Source organism: Saccopteryx leptura, chromosome 1 (genome assembly GCF_036850995.1).
Source record: "Saccopteryx leptura isolate mSacLep1 chromosome 1, mSacLep1_pri_phased_curated, whole genome shotgun sequence".
In the NCBI taxonomy this organism is placed as follows: Eukaryota; Metazoa; Chordata; class Mammalia; order Chiroptera; family Emballonuridae; genus Saccopteryx; species Saccopteryx leptura.
Window position 1 is genome coordinate 288,048,071 of NC_089503.1, and position 13,355 is coordinate 288,061,425.

Genomic DNA, 13,355 nt, shown 5'->3' on the forward strand with positions numbered 1-13,355 from the left:
TCTCTGCCTCCTTACTGCCTTTCGCTCCTTTTCCCTCGTGGGTTGGTCTTCCGAACCACGCCACCAAAACTTATTCGTGACCTACATAACAAACACAAAGGACATTTTTAGTTGTCTTCGTCCTGGGTTTTCCTGCTGTCTCTGACCTTTTGGGACTCCGAGGACACTTTCGGTCTTGGTTCTTCTTTTTTTTAAGCGAGAGTAGGGGCGATAGAGACAGATTCCCGCATGTGCCCCAACCATGATCCACCCAGCGTGCCCTGTCTGTGGCTGATGCTCAAATCAACCAAGCTGTCCTCAGCACCCAGGGCGACACTGGAATTAATTGTGCCACTGGCTCAGGAGAGAAGAGGGGGAGAAGGGAAAGAGGGAGGGGAAGAGAAGCAGATGGTTGCTTCTCCTGTTTGCCCTGATTGGCAATTGAACCTGGGACATCTGCAAACCCGGCTGACGCTCGATCCACTGAGCCACTGGCCAGGGCTTTTCAGTTCTGGTTCTTCATTTCCATCCAGTCACAGCCTCAGATGTTGGCACTCCCTGGGCTTTTTCTTGGCCATTTCCCTTCCCTCTTGACACTATGTATCATTTGTTGCCTTTTTTAAAAATTTTATTTATTTTTTATTTTATTTTATTTTATTTTATTTTATTTTATTTTATTTTATAGCTAATGATTGTGTGCTGGTGACTCCCAAACCTCCCAAGAACTGCTAAAAAATTACACAAAAGGAAATTAGTGTCACGGGAAGAAGGAGAACTTGTTTCATTCTAAGACAGAAGTGTTAACACTTCACTGAACTTTTGCCATCGATGACCCACCTTTTGCTGGGGAGTTACTCAAATGTTGAAGGGGGTTGATGAAGGCTGCCAAGGTAAGAGAGCAGAGCATCATGGTCCCCGAATGGCTCCTTCTGTGCTGCAGCGGAGACCTCAAAATGAAGACTGGCAAGTGGCCGCCTTTTGGTTCATTCCACCCATCTGCTTCCCTTGAGTTCCTCTGTAAATATTGACATAGCTAGGTCCATGGCAGGCATGGGGAATGTTCTCTGTCCCTGGAGAGCTGCCATCACTCAGATGGGTGGCTGAGCCTTGGGAATGGCAGCTACGCTTACATCCACAATCTACTGGCCTGGTCAGATCACCCACAGGGTGTTTGTCTGCTACGAAAGCATAATCAGGTACCCCATTGTGAAGTTTTAGACACTCTTGGTTGTCATTTACTATATATATTTAATCCTAGCTTGTACCTAGCAGGCAAGAAATACACACAGTGGGAAAACACTTTCCTTTCCATTCAGGGCTCCCAAAGCTACTGACTTATTCGAGTTTTCTAGAATCAAAGTTTTCTAACCTCACCAGCCTTATTCACCTCTGTTCCCCATCTCATTCTCTTTGCACAAACTCTGCACAAACTGGCTTCTCCTTCAGCACTCTACCATCTTGGCTGCTTCTCCTCTCCTCCACGTGGCCTTTCTCTGCTCTCCTCTCTAATGCTAATCTCAGGAACTGAGAGAGAGCAAGCTCCCTGTGTGCCCCATTTTAGAATGTAGAAATCAAAACCTTTAGTCCAATATACAAACAAGGAAGTCTCTGATACAAAGTCACTTAGGTGGGAAAGGCTTAGTCTTAAAACTAAACCTTAAGGTATAACAACCCTGCCTGCTTACAGCCTGTCCCCCACACCTAATGCAAAATATAAGTGAGCAAACCTATATATCATATTTACAAACTTATTTGACCAACAAAGATCCAAGATGATTATTGGTTATCTGTATGTCCTTGTTGGAGAACTTTTTGTTCAGGTCTTCTGCCAATATTTTAATTGGATTTTTTGGAGGGGTTTTTGTTTGTTTTTTGCTGTTAAGTTGTATGAGTTCTTCATAAATTTTAGAAATTAATTTCTCATTGGATGTATTACTGGTGAGTATCCTCTTCTATTCTTTCCTTTGCTGTGCAAAAGCTTTTTAGTTTGATGTAGTCCATTTGTTTATTTTCTCTCATTTCCTTTGTCTGAGGAAATATATCATATAGATATATTGCTAAGAGATGTCATTTACAATTTTTGTACCAGAATTTGTCTGGACACCGGAGGGACCAGATGCTTTAAGAAGGGCATCCTCTCCCCCTGGCACCCTCCCTTCCCCCTCCACCGAAGCTTTCCTCTCCCAGCACAAACGATTGCTGCCGTACGTGTGGGCACTCCATCACCCTTTGGCTTGATATTTTCTTTTGCCTTACCACCTTGTGCACATAACTTTCTCCTTGAAGGCAGAGACATTGGAACTCATACATGACATACAGGACATGTCTCTGTTTTAGAAAGATATAGAAGAGCAAGCTTAGACCATGAAACAGAAAGAGGATGAATTCCAAGTTGAATAAACTTGTGTGTGAGTTCTGCTCGGTTGTTTACAGGTAGCGTGACCTTGGGGTAATTATTTATCTGAGATTGCACTTGGTTAACTAGAATGTAGGAATAATAATGTGATTTATAACATGGTGGTTGCAAAAATAAAATGAGGAAGTACAGGTAAAGCATGGCATTTATTAAATGCCCCAAGTGATAACTGTTAGCATTTTCATAAGTAGATTCTTAATATTTCTTGCTCTTACTGCTTTTCCTTTCTCCCTGGAGGTGCACCAGTCTTGTATTCATCTATCACATCTACCTGGTGGGTAATTCCTCTTCTTTACTGGCTGCATCATACACTGGAGCATTTATCATTGCAGGTGAATATTGGTGTGTGCATGCTTTTATGTTTATGGTTTGTACCATAAACTCCAGAGTAAGGTTCCTGAACTATGAATCCTGTGTTGTAGCTTTAAATCTCTACTGGCTTGCATTGTGTCCCAATAGATCAGGGGTTGGGAACCTATGGCTCGTGAGCCAGATGTGGCTCTTTTGATGGCTGCATCTGGCTCACAGACAAATCTTTAATAAAAAAAAATCTTAAAAATATAAAACATTCTCATGTATTACAATCCATTCATTTCCTACCACTCATGTTCATGGTTGCGGGTGGCTGGAGCCAATCACAGCTGTCCTCCGGGACAACACCAATTTTTTATTGGATAATGTGTAACGTACACGGGTTGTTGTATGGCTCTCAAGGAATTACATTTTAAAATATGTGGCGTTCATGGCTCTCTCAGCCAAAAAGGTTTCCAACCTCTGCAATAGATGCTCAGAAAACATTTGGCAACATAAATGGAAATCATTTCCTCTTAGAATGTAATTAGACAAATGCTGGGGTGAAAATCCTCCCTCACCTTTCAGTCCTTATTCACTCCCATTTCTGCCCCACAGTCCTTATATCAGCTTTAACCCCACCTGAGCTGGGCCCATTGTGCTGGCCTCGGCTGGAACAGATTGTTGTGCAAACACTTGGCAAAGTAATGATCTATTTATGGATAAGCAGAGATTGGCTGTATTCTCAGCAGAGTTATGAGCTGTCATTATGAACACCCATGAGTCACTAACATCATGGTGAGCTGAATGATTCTTCTGCAGGTTTATAGCACATATGATACTAAAAATATCACTGTCCATCTGTCTAATTAGTGTCTGTTCCATTGATGTCACAGATATTTAAATGAGCTACTTTCTTCATGCCCAAATGTACAGGGGCTTTATGTGGTCTCCAGACCCCCTCATGTGGGTATAGTATGATGAAAGAAGTTCAGGAGAGAAACAAACAAACTAATTCTGTGCCACTACTCCTGAAGCCCAGTCACTGACCTCACTTCCCGGAAATGGAAGCTGTGAGGACTAGATGGGGAATAGATGGGTTGCATGGCTCTTAACCCAGTAGAATTTCAACCCCCCCCAAACTATACTTTATTGACTCTGCTGCTTCATGTTTACCTTCTAAATCACTCAAAAAGTTTTGTGTGACCAGCCCTACCCCATGACATTAGGGAAGGGAATTCTAAGAAATGGGGTCCAACTTAGCTAAGTTGATATAGTACAAACCATCGCAGATAGTAAGCTTGGTTAGCATCCTGGAAAAAGAAAATCTTAGAAGAGGAAAAGAGACATTATTAATCATATTTCTCAATTATAAAAGTAACTTCTTCTCTTTGTAATTAGTAAGCATCCTGTGGGTAATATTTTGATGGCATGACTACGTTCATGCCCAGCAAAGTTTACCCAATGGCTTCTATTGATGAGTTCTGTCTGAATCAATTTTTATTGTCAGTGGGAGTCCCTAGAGCCCAGGCACTGAGACTTTTAACATAACTCTTGGTCTTTGTGTACTTTCTTATTTTGGGCACAACAAGATACCCAAGCCTCAACTTCTATTTTTCTTGCCCCCAACCTGGGAACAGATGGTTTCTCCAAGGCACCTTGGTCCTCTTCAATACAGAATATATTTAGACACCAAGATCTGGTTTGTAACAGTATTCATTGCTATTGGTGTGCTATTGCACCCAGGCCCTTTCAATGGGAGTGATAGAAAAAATATTTTTAAAAATCTTGAGTTCACTGATATTTATAATTCAAATTCTTATCTTTTTATTTTAAATTCTTATCTCTTCTCTTTCACAATGAAAATTTTGGTTCCTAATAATATTAATATATTTATTTGCCTTATCTTATTACAGACATAAAATATTTGGGATACCTAATACCATCACAACTACTACTAATTAATGCACTAAGTAAAATTTAAGATTTATTTTTGGTTCTTTTCTCTTTAGAATATATGTTCCACTAAGGATATAGAGAATAGAGAATACAGTCTTTAAAAATAACTCAAATTAATTTTTTGAGTGGTTATGCTATTGAATTTGTATAAAGTTAGATTCAGATTTTTAAATTAATAAAATTTATCTTTCAGAGCAGTTTTAAATTGAGCAGAAAGTGCAGAGTTTCCAGATACCCTTCTCCCCATACACGCACACCTTGCTTCACTCTCAACTGCACCACAGTGGTACACATGTCACAATGGATGGACCTGCATAGACATTGTCATGCAAAGTTCATAGTTTACATTACGGTTCACTCCTGGCATGATCTGGTTCACTCTATGGGTTTGAATAAATGTATAAATGACATGTATTTACCATATGGAGACCAACCATCTGCCTAGTTTTTCCTTTTATAGAATGTCATATCCACAGAATTATAGAGTAGGCAGCCTTTTAAGATTGGCTTCCTTCATTCAGTAATATGCTTTTAAGTTTTCTCTCTGTCTTCATGTCTTGATAGCTCAATTTTTTCTAGTGCTGAATACTATTTCATTGTCTGGATGTACCATAGTTTATTTGTCCATTCACTTACTGAAGAGCATATCTTTGCTTCCAAGTTTTGGCATTTATAAATTAAGCAATTTAAAATTTCAAATATTGGGAAGACAAGATGGCGCTGGAGTAGGCGGATGTACCAACATCTACCTCCCAGAACCAAAGTGGATTACAAACTAATTTTAAGAACTATCATCTGGAAAAACCAACTTTGGACTAAACTAAGAGGACTCTTCAACAAAGGAACACTGAAGAAGCCACACAGAGACTGAGAAAATGAGAAGGCAAAGAAATACAACACAAATGAATCAAGAGAAATCCCCAGCAAAGGACCTGAATGAATCAGATATAACCAAATTACCAGATGCAGAGTTTAAAATAACAATTGTTAGGATGCTCAAAGATATTAAAACAACAATAGATGGTCATTATGAAACACCTAAATAAAGAGATAGCAAATATAAAAAAGGACATTGAAATAATAAAAAAGAATCAGTCAGAAATGACAAATACAATATATAAAATGAAGAACACAATGGGAGGAATTAAAAGCAGGATGGATGAAGCTGAGAATGGAATCAACGAGTTAGAGGACACCATAAATAAAGGCACAGAAGCAGAGCAGAAAAAAGAAAAGAGACGCAAAAAGTCTGAGGAAACTCTAAGAGAGCTCTGTGACAACATGAAGAGAAATAACATTCGCATCATAGGGGTTCCTGAAGAAGAAGAGAAAGAACAAGGGATAGAGACTTTGTTCAAGCATATCATAGCTGAAAACTTCCCTCAATTAAGGCAGGAAAACATCTCACATGTTCAAGAAGCACAGAGAACACCATTAAAGAGAAACCCAAAGGAACCAACACCAAGACACATCATAATTAAAATACCAAAGCTAAGTGATAAAGAGAAAATATTAAAAGCAGCTAGAGAAAAAAAGACTATCATCTACAAAGGAGCCCCCATAAGGATGACTTCCGACTTCTCAACAGAAACACTTGAGGCCAGAAAGAAATGGCAAGAAATATTCAAAGTAATGCAGAACAAGAACCTACAACCAAGACTACTTTATCCAGTAAGGCTATCATTTAAAATTGAAGGAGAAATAAAAAGCTTTCCAGACAAAAAAAAAAAAACCTCAAGGAATTTATTACAACCAAATCAAGGCTGGAAGAAATGCAAAGGGGCCTGTTGTAAACAGATCAAAGGAGAAAAAGAATATAACAAAAGAGGAATACAGCTTTAAAGAATAAAATGGCAATAAATAATTACATATCAATAATAACCTTAAATGTAAATGGATTAAATGATCCGATCAAAAGACAGAGGGTAGCTGCGTGAATAAGAAAACAGGACCCATACATATGCTGTCTATAAGAGACACACCTTAAAACAAAAGATGCATATAGACTGAAGATAAAAGGATGGAAAAAAAAATATTTCACGCAAATGGAAATGAAAAAAAAAGCTGAGGTAGCAATAGTTATATCAGACAAAATGGACTTTAAAACAAAGACTATAGTTAGAGATAAAGAAGGCCACTGCATAATGATAAAGGGAGCAATCCAACAGGAAGATATAACCATTATAAATATCTATGCACCTAATATAGGAGCACCTAAATATATAAAGCAGACTTTGATGGATTTAAAAGGAGAGATCAACAGCAATACTATAATAGTAGGGGATTTCAATACTCCACTAACATCACTAGATAGATTCTCAAGAAAGAAAATTAACAAAGGAACAGCAGACTTAAAGGACATACTAGATCAACTGGATTTAATAGATATCTTCAGAACCTTTCACCTCCTAAAGCAGCAGAATACACATTCTTTTCAAGTGCTCATGGTATATTCTCTAGAATAGACCACATGTTAGGGCACAAAAGTGGTCTCAACAAATTTAAGAAGATTGAAATCATATCGAGCACTTTGTCCGATCACAATGGCATGAAACAAGAAATCAACCACAACAGAAAAACTGAAAAATACTCAAACGCTTGGAAACTAAATAGCATGTTATTAAATAACAAATGGGTAAACAATGAGATCAAAGAAGAAATTTAAAAATTCCTAGAAACAAATGATAATGAACATACATCAACTCAAAATTTATGGGACATGGCAAAAGCAGTCCTGAGAGGGAAATTTATAGCATTACAGGCATACCTCAAGAAGCTAGAAAAAGCTCAAATAAACAACTTGACCCTACATCTAAAAGAACTAGAAAAAGAACAGCAAGTAAAGCCCAGAGCTAGTAGAAGGAAGGAAATAATAAAGATCAGAGCAGAAATAAATGACATAGAGCAGGGGTCTCAAACTCGTGACCCGCAGGCCGCATGCAGCCCAGATTGTGCTTGTTGTACTGATTTTTTTTTGTTTTCAACTGCAGTGAGAAAAGTGTTGCGTAACAGTTGCCTTTTGTAGACCTAGTGCGGCCCGCCGAACGTCTGTGATCTTGCTCTGCAGCCCACATGCTGAGTTGAGTTTGAGACCCCTGACATAGAGGCTAAAGAAACAATACAGGGGATCAATGAAACCAGGAGCTGGTTCTCTGAAAAGGTAAACAAGATCGATGAACCTTTAACCAGACTCACCAAGAAAAAAGAGAGGACTCTAATAAATAAAATTAGAAACGAGAGTGGAGAAATAACAACTGACACAACAGAAATACAAAATATTGTAAGAAAATACTATGAAGAACTGTATGCCAAAAAACTAGACAGCCTAGATGAAATGGACAAATTCCAGGAAACATATAATCTTCCAAAAATTAATCTGGAAGAATCAGAAAACCTAAACAGACCAATTACAACAAATGAGATTGAAACAGTTATCAAAAAACTCCCAAAAAAGAAAAGTCCTGGGCCTGATGGCTTCACAAGTAAATTCTACCAAATATTCAAAGAAGAACTAACTCCTATCCTTCTCAAGCTATTTCAAAAAATTCAAGAGGAAGGAAGACTTCCAAGCTCCTTTTATGAGGTGAGCATAATTCTGATTCCAAAACCAGGCAAAGACAACACTAAGAAAGAAAATTATAGGCCAATATCCCCGATGAAGTTAGATGCTAAAATCCTCAACAAAATATTAGCAAACCGGATCCAGCAATACATGAAAAAAATCATACGCCATGATCAAGTGGGATTTATTCTGGGGAGGCAAGGCTGGTAAATATTCGCAAATCAATAAATGTGATTCATCACTTAAACAAAAGGAAGGAGAAAAACCACATGATAATTTCATTAGATGCAGAAAAAGCATATGATAAAATCCAGCACCCATTCATGATCAAAACTCTCAGCAAAGTGGGAATACAGGGAATATACCTCAACATGATAAAGTCCATGTATGACAAACCCACAGCCAACATCATACTCAATGGGCAAAAATTAAAAGCAATCCCCTTAAGATAAGGAACAAAGCAGGGGTGCCCCCTTTCACCAATCTTATTGAATATAGTTCTGGAAGTCCTAGACACAGCAATCAGACAAGAAAAAGAAATAAAAGGCATCCAAATTGGAAAAGAAGAAGTAAAACTATGATTATTTGCAGATGATATGATATTGTATATAGAAAACCCTAAAGTCACAGTAAAAAAAACTACTAGACCTGATAAATGAATTCAGCAAGATGGCAGGATATAAAATTAATACTCAGAAATCAGAGGCATTTTTATACACTAACAATGAACTGTCAGAAAGAGAAATTAAGGAATCAATCCCCTTTACCATTGCAACCAAAAAAATAAAGTACCTAGGAATAAATTTAACCAGGGAGATTAAAGACTTGTACTCAGAAAATTATAAAACATTGATAAAAGATATCAGGGAAGATACAATCAAGTGGAAGCATATACCATGCTCATGGTTAGGAAGAATAAACATCATTAAAATGTCTATATTACCTAAAGCAATTTATAAATTCAATGCAATGTCAATTAAAATACCAATGACTTACTTCAAAGATATAGAACACATATTCCAAAAATTTATATGGAACCAAAAGAGATCACGAATAGCCTCAGCAATCTTGAAAAGGAAGAATAGAGTGGGAGGTATCACACTTACGGATATCAAGTTATACTTACAAGGCCATTGTACTCAAAACAGCCTGGTACTGGCATAAGAACAGGCATATAGATCAATGGAACAGAACTGAGAACCCAGAAATAAACCCACACTTTTATGGACAACTGGTATTTGACAAAGCAGGTAAGAGCATACATTGGAGTAAAGACAGCCTCTTCAACAAATGGTGTTGGGAAAACTGGACAGCTACCTGCAAAAAAATGAAACTAGACCACCAACTTACACCATTCACAAAAATAAACTCAAAATGGATAAAAGACTTAAATGTAAGCCGTAAAACCATAAGCATCTTAGAAGAAAACATAGGCAGTAAGCTCTCTGACATCTCTCGCAGCAATATATTTGCCGATTTGTCTCCACAGGCAAATGAAAAAAAAAGACAGGATAAACAAATGGGACTTTATCAAACTAAAAAGCTTCTGCACAGCTAAAGACAATAAGAACAGAATAAAAAGACAAACTACACAATGGGAGAATATATTTGACAATGCATCTGATAAGGGGTTAATAACCAAAATTTATAAAGAACTTGTAAAACTTAATACTAGGAAGACAAACAATCCAATCAAAAAATGGGCAAAAGAAATGAATAGACACTTCTCCAAAGAGGGCATACAGATGGCCAATAGGCATATGAAAAAAATTTCAACATCACTAATCATTAGAGAAATGCAAATTAAAACCACAATGAGATATCACCTCACACCAGTCAGAATGGCGCTCATCAACAAAACAACACAGAATAAGTGCTGGCGAGGGTGTGGAGAAAAGGGAACCCTCCTGCACTGCTGGTGGGAATGCAGACTGATGCAGCCACTGTGGAAAACAGTATGGAGATTCCTCAAAAAATTAAAAATCGAACTGCCTTTTGACCCAGCTATACCACTGTTAGGAATATACCCCAAGAACACCATAGCACTGTTTGAAAAGAAGAAATGCACCCCCATGTTTATGGCAGCATTGTTCACAATAGTGAAGGTCTGGAAACAGCCCAAGTGTCCGTCAGTGGATGAGTGGATTAAAAAGCTTTGGTACATATATACTATGGAATACTACTCAGCCATAAGAAATGATGACATCAGATCATTTACAACAACATGGATGGACCTTGATAACATTATACTGAGCGAAATAAGTAAATCAGAAAAAACTAAGAACTATATGATTCCATACATAGGTGGGACATAAAAATGAGACTCAGAGGCATGGACAAGAGTGTGGGGGTTACAGGGTGGGGGGGACGAGAGGGAGGGGGTTGGAGGAGGGGAGGGGCACAAAGAAAATCAGTTAGAATGTGACAGAAGACAATTGGACTTTGGGCGATGGTATGCAACATATTCAAATGTCAAAATAACTTAGAGATGTTTTCTCTGAACATATGTATTCTGATTTACCAATGTCATCCCATTAAAATTAATAAAATAAATAAAATAAAATTTCAAATATTTATTGCAATAAACATCCATGTGCAGGTTTGTGTGTGAATATATTTTTAGTTCATCTGGATAAATACCAAGGAGTGCTACTGCTACACCTTAAAACTAGTTTTAGTATTGTAAGTAACTGCAAAACTGTCTTTCCATTTTGCATTTCCACCATAAATGAATAAAACTCCTGTTGCTCCTCATCCTTGCCAACATTTGGTGCTCTCAGTTTTTTGGATTTTGGTTATTTTAATAAATGTGTAGTGATACTTCCTTGTTGATTTAATTTATAATTCCCTAATGACATATGATGTTGAACATCTTTTCATATTCTTAGTTTTTTATTTGTATATCTTCTTTAATGAGGTGTCTATTCAGGCCTCTTGCCCATTTTATTTAATTAGTTAATTTGTCTTTGAACTTATTTTTAAATTATAGTTGACATACAATATTATACTAGCTTCACGTGTACAGTATAGTGATTAGATCTTTATGTACCTTGCAACATAATCACCCCAATAAATCTAGTATCCATCTGTGGCCCATTTTTAAATCAAGTTGTTTTCTTATTGTTGAATTTTAAAATGTCTTTGTATATTTTGGTTAACAGTCTTTTATAAGATGTGTCTTTTGTGAATTTTTTTTTTAGTTTACGACTAGTGTTCTCCATCGCTTGACAGTATCATTTGCAGAGCAGAATTAAAAAATTTTAATGGAGTCTGTCTTGTTAATTATTTCTTTCATGGATCATACCTTTGGTGATATATCTAAAGGTCATCAACATTCCCACGATCATCCAGGTTTCCTCCTGTGTTACCTTCTAAGATTTTCAATGTTTTGCATTTTACAGTTAAATCTGTGATCTATTTTAATTTTTATGAATGGGGTAAGGTTTATGTCTAGATTAATTTATTTTTTAAATGTTGATGTCTTGTTCTAGTGCCATTTGTTGCAAAGACTATTGTTGCTCCATTGTATTGCCTTTGCTCTTTTTTAAAGATCAGTTGACTATATTGTGTTATTTCTGGGCTTTCTAGTTTGTTCCACAGATTTACTCAGAAATTTCATTTTGGGGGGTGCCAGTATAAATGACAATGCATTTTTAATTTCAAATTCCACTTGCTTTTATATAGCAATGTGATTGCCTTTTTTTTTTTTTTTTTGTCTTTTTCCGAAGCTGGAAACGGGGAGGCAGTCAGACAGACTCCCGCATGCGCCCGACCGGGATCCACCCGGCACGCCCACCAGGGGAAGATGCTCTGCCCATCCAGGGCGTCACTCTGTTGCAACCAGAGCCACTCTAGTGCCTGGGGCAGAGGCCACAGAGCCATCCCCAGCGCCCGGGCCATCTTTTGCTCCAATGGAGCCTTGGCTGCGGGAAGGGAAGAGAGAGACAGAAGGAAGGAGAGGGGGAGGGGTGGAGAAGCAGATGGTTGCCTCCCCTGTGTGCCCTGGCCAGGAATCGAACCCCGGACTTCTGCATGCCAGGCCAATGCTCTACCACTGAGCCAACCAGCCAGGGCCATGATTGACTTTTAAATGTTAAGCTTGTATCTTACAAACTTGCTATACCCACTTATTAGTTTGATAATTTTTTTGTTGATATTTTTGTATGTTCTACATAGATGATCATTTCATTTGTGAACAAAGACAGTTTTATTTCTTCCTTTCAGATATGTATACCTTTCATTTCTTTCTTTCTTTTTTGTCTTACTGCATGTGTTGGAATTTTCAGTATGATATTGAAAAGCAGTGGTGAGAGGAGATAAACTCTCCTTGTCTCAAAAAAGGTTAATTTTTTGATATTTGCATTCAATTTCAGGCTTCACTTAGAAAATTATTTCTACACTCTTATCCTTTTGCCTTCTACCCTAGTCTCATCCACTCTTTCTTACTATTTCCATTTGAATTTATTTCTGATTTATATTTTCTATGAGTTTTTTTAAGTATGAAAATATGGATACTCATTTTATTATCATTTCATTCTTAAACTAAAGGTGATGAACTATGTATATGCCACTGAACCTGGCTTTATTCACTTCACAATATAGTCTGAAAATTGTTAATACCAAGTCACAGAGATCGTCCACATTCTTTTTCATTGCTGCATAATATTCTATTGTGTACCTACATCATAGTTTATTGAACCAGATGTCTCTAAGCATTTAGAATATTTCCAGTATTTTATTATTATGAGTAATACTGCAGCTGAAGAGCCTCATATGTACATTTATTTGTGTTTGTGAAGTATATCTTCAGGGTACATTCTTAAAAGTGGGATTGTTAGGTAAAAAAATAAAGGCATATATTATTTTATTATAAATTGCCAAACTCCTTTCCATGTGGGTTGTACTATTTTTCACTCATACCAGCAAATTTAGAAGAGGGATCATTTTCCCATGACCTCACCAACTGAGTGAATGCTTAAGAATTTGAATTTTTGACATTTTGAGAGGTAAAAAATGGTACTTAGTAGTGAGTTAGGTTTGAATTTCTCCTCATTATAATAGAGTTTAGCATATTTTCACATGTGAAGGCAGGCTCTTATTTCTTTTCTTTTTTTTATTCAGTGAAAGGAGGGGAGGCAGAGAGACAGA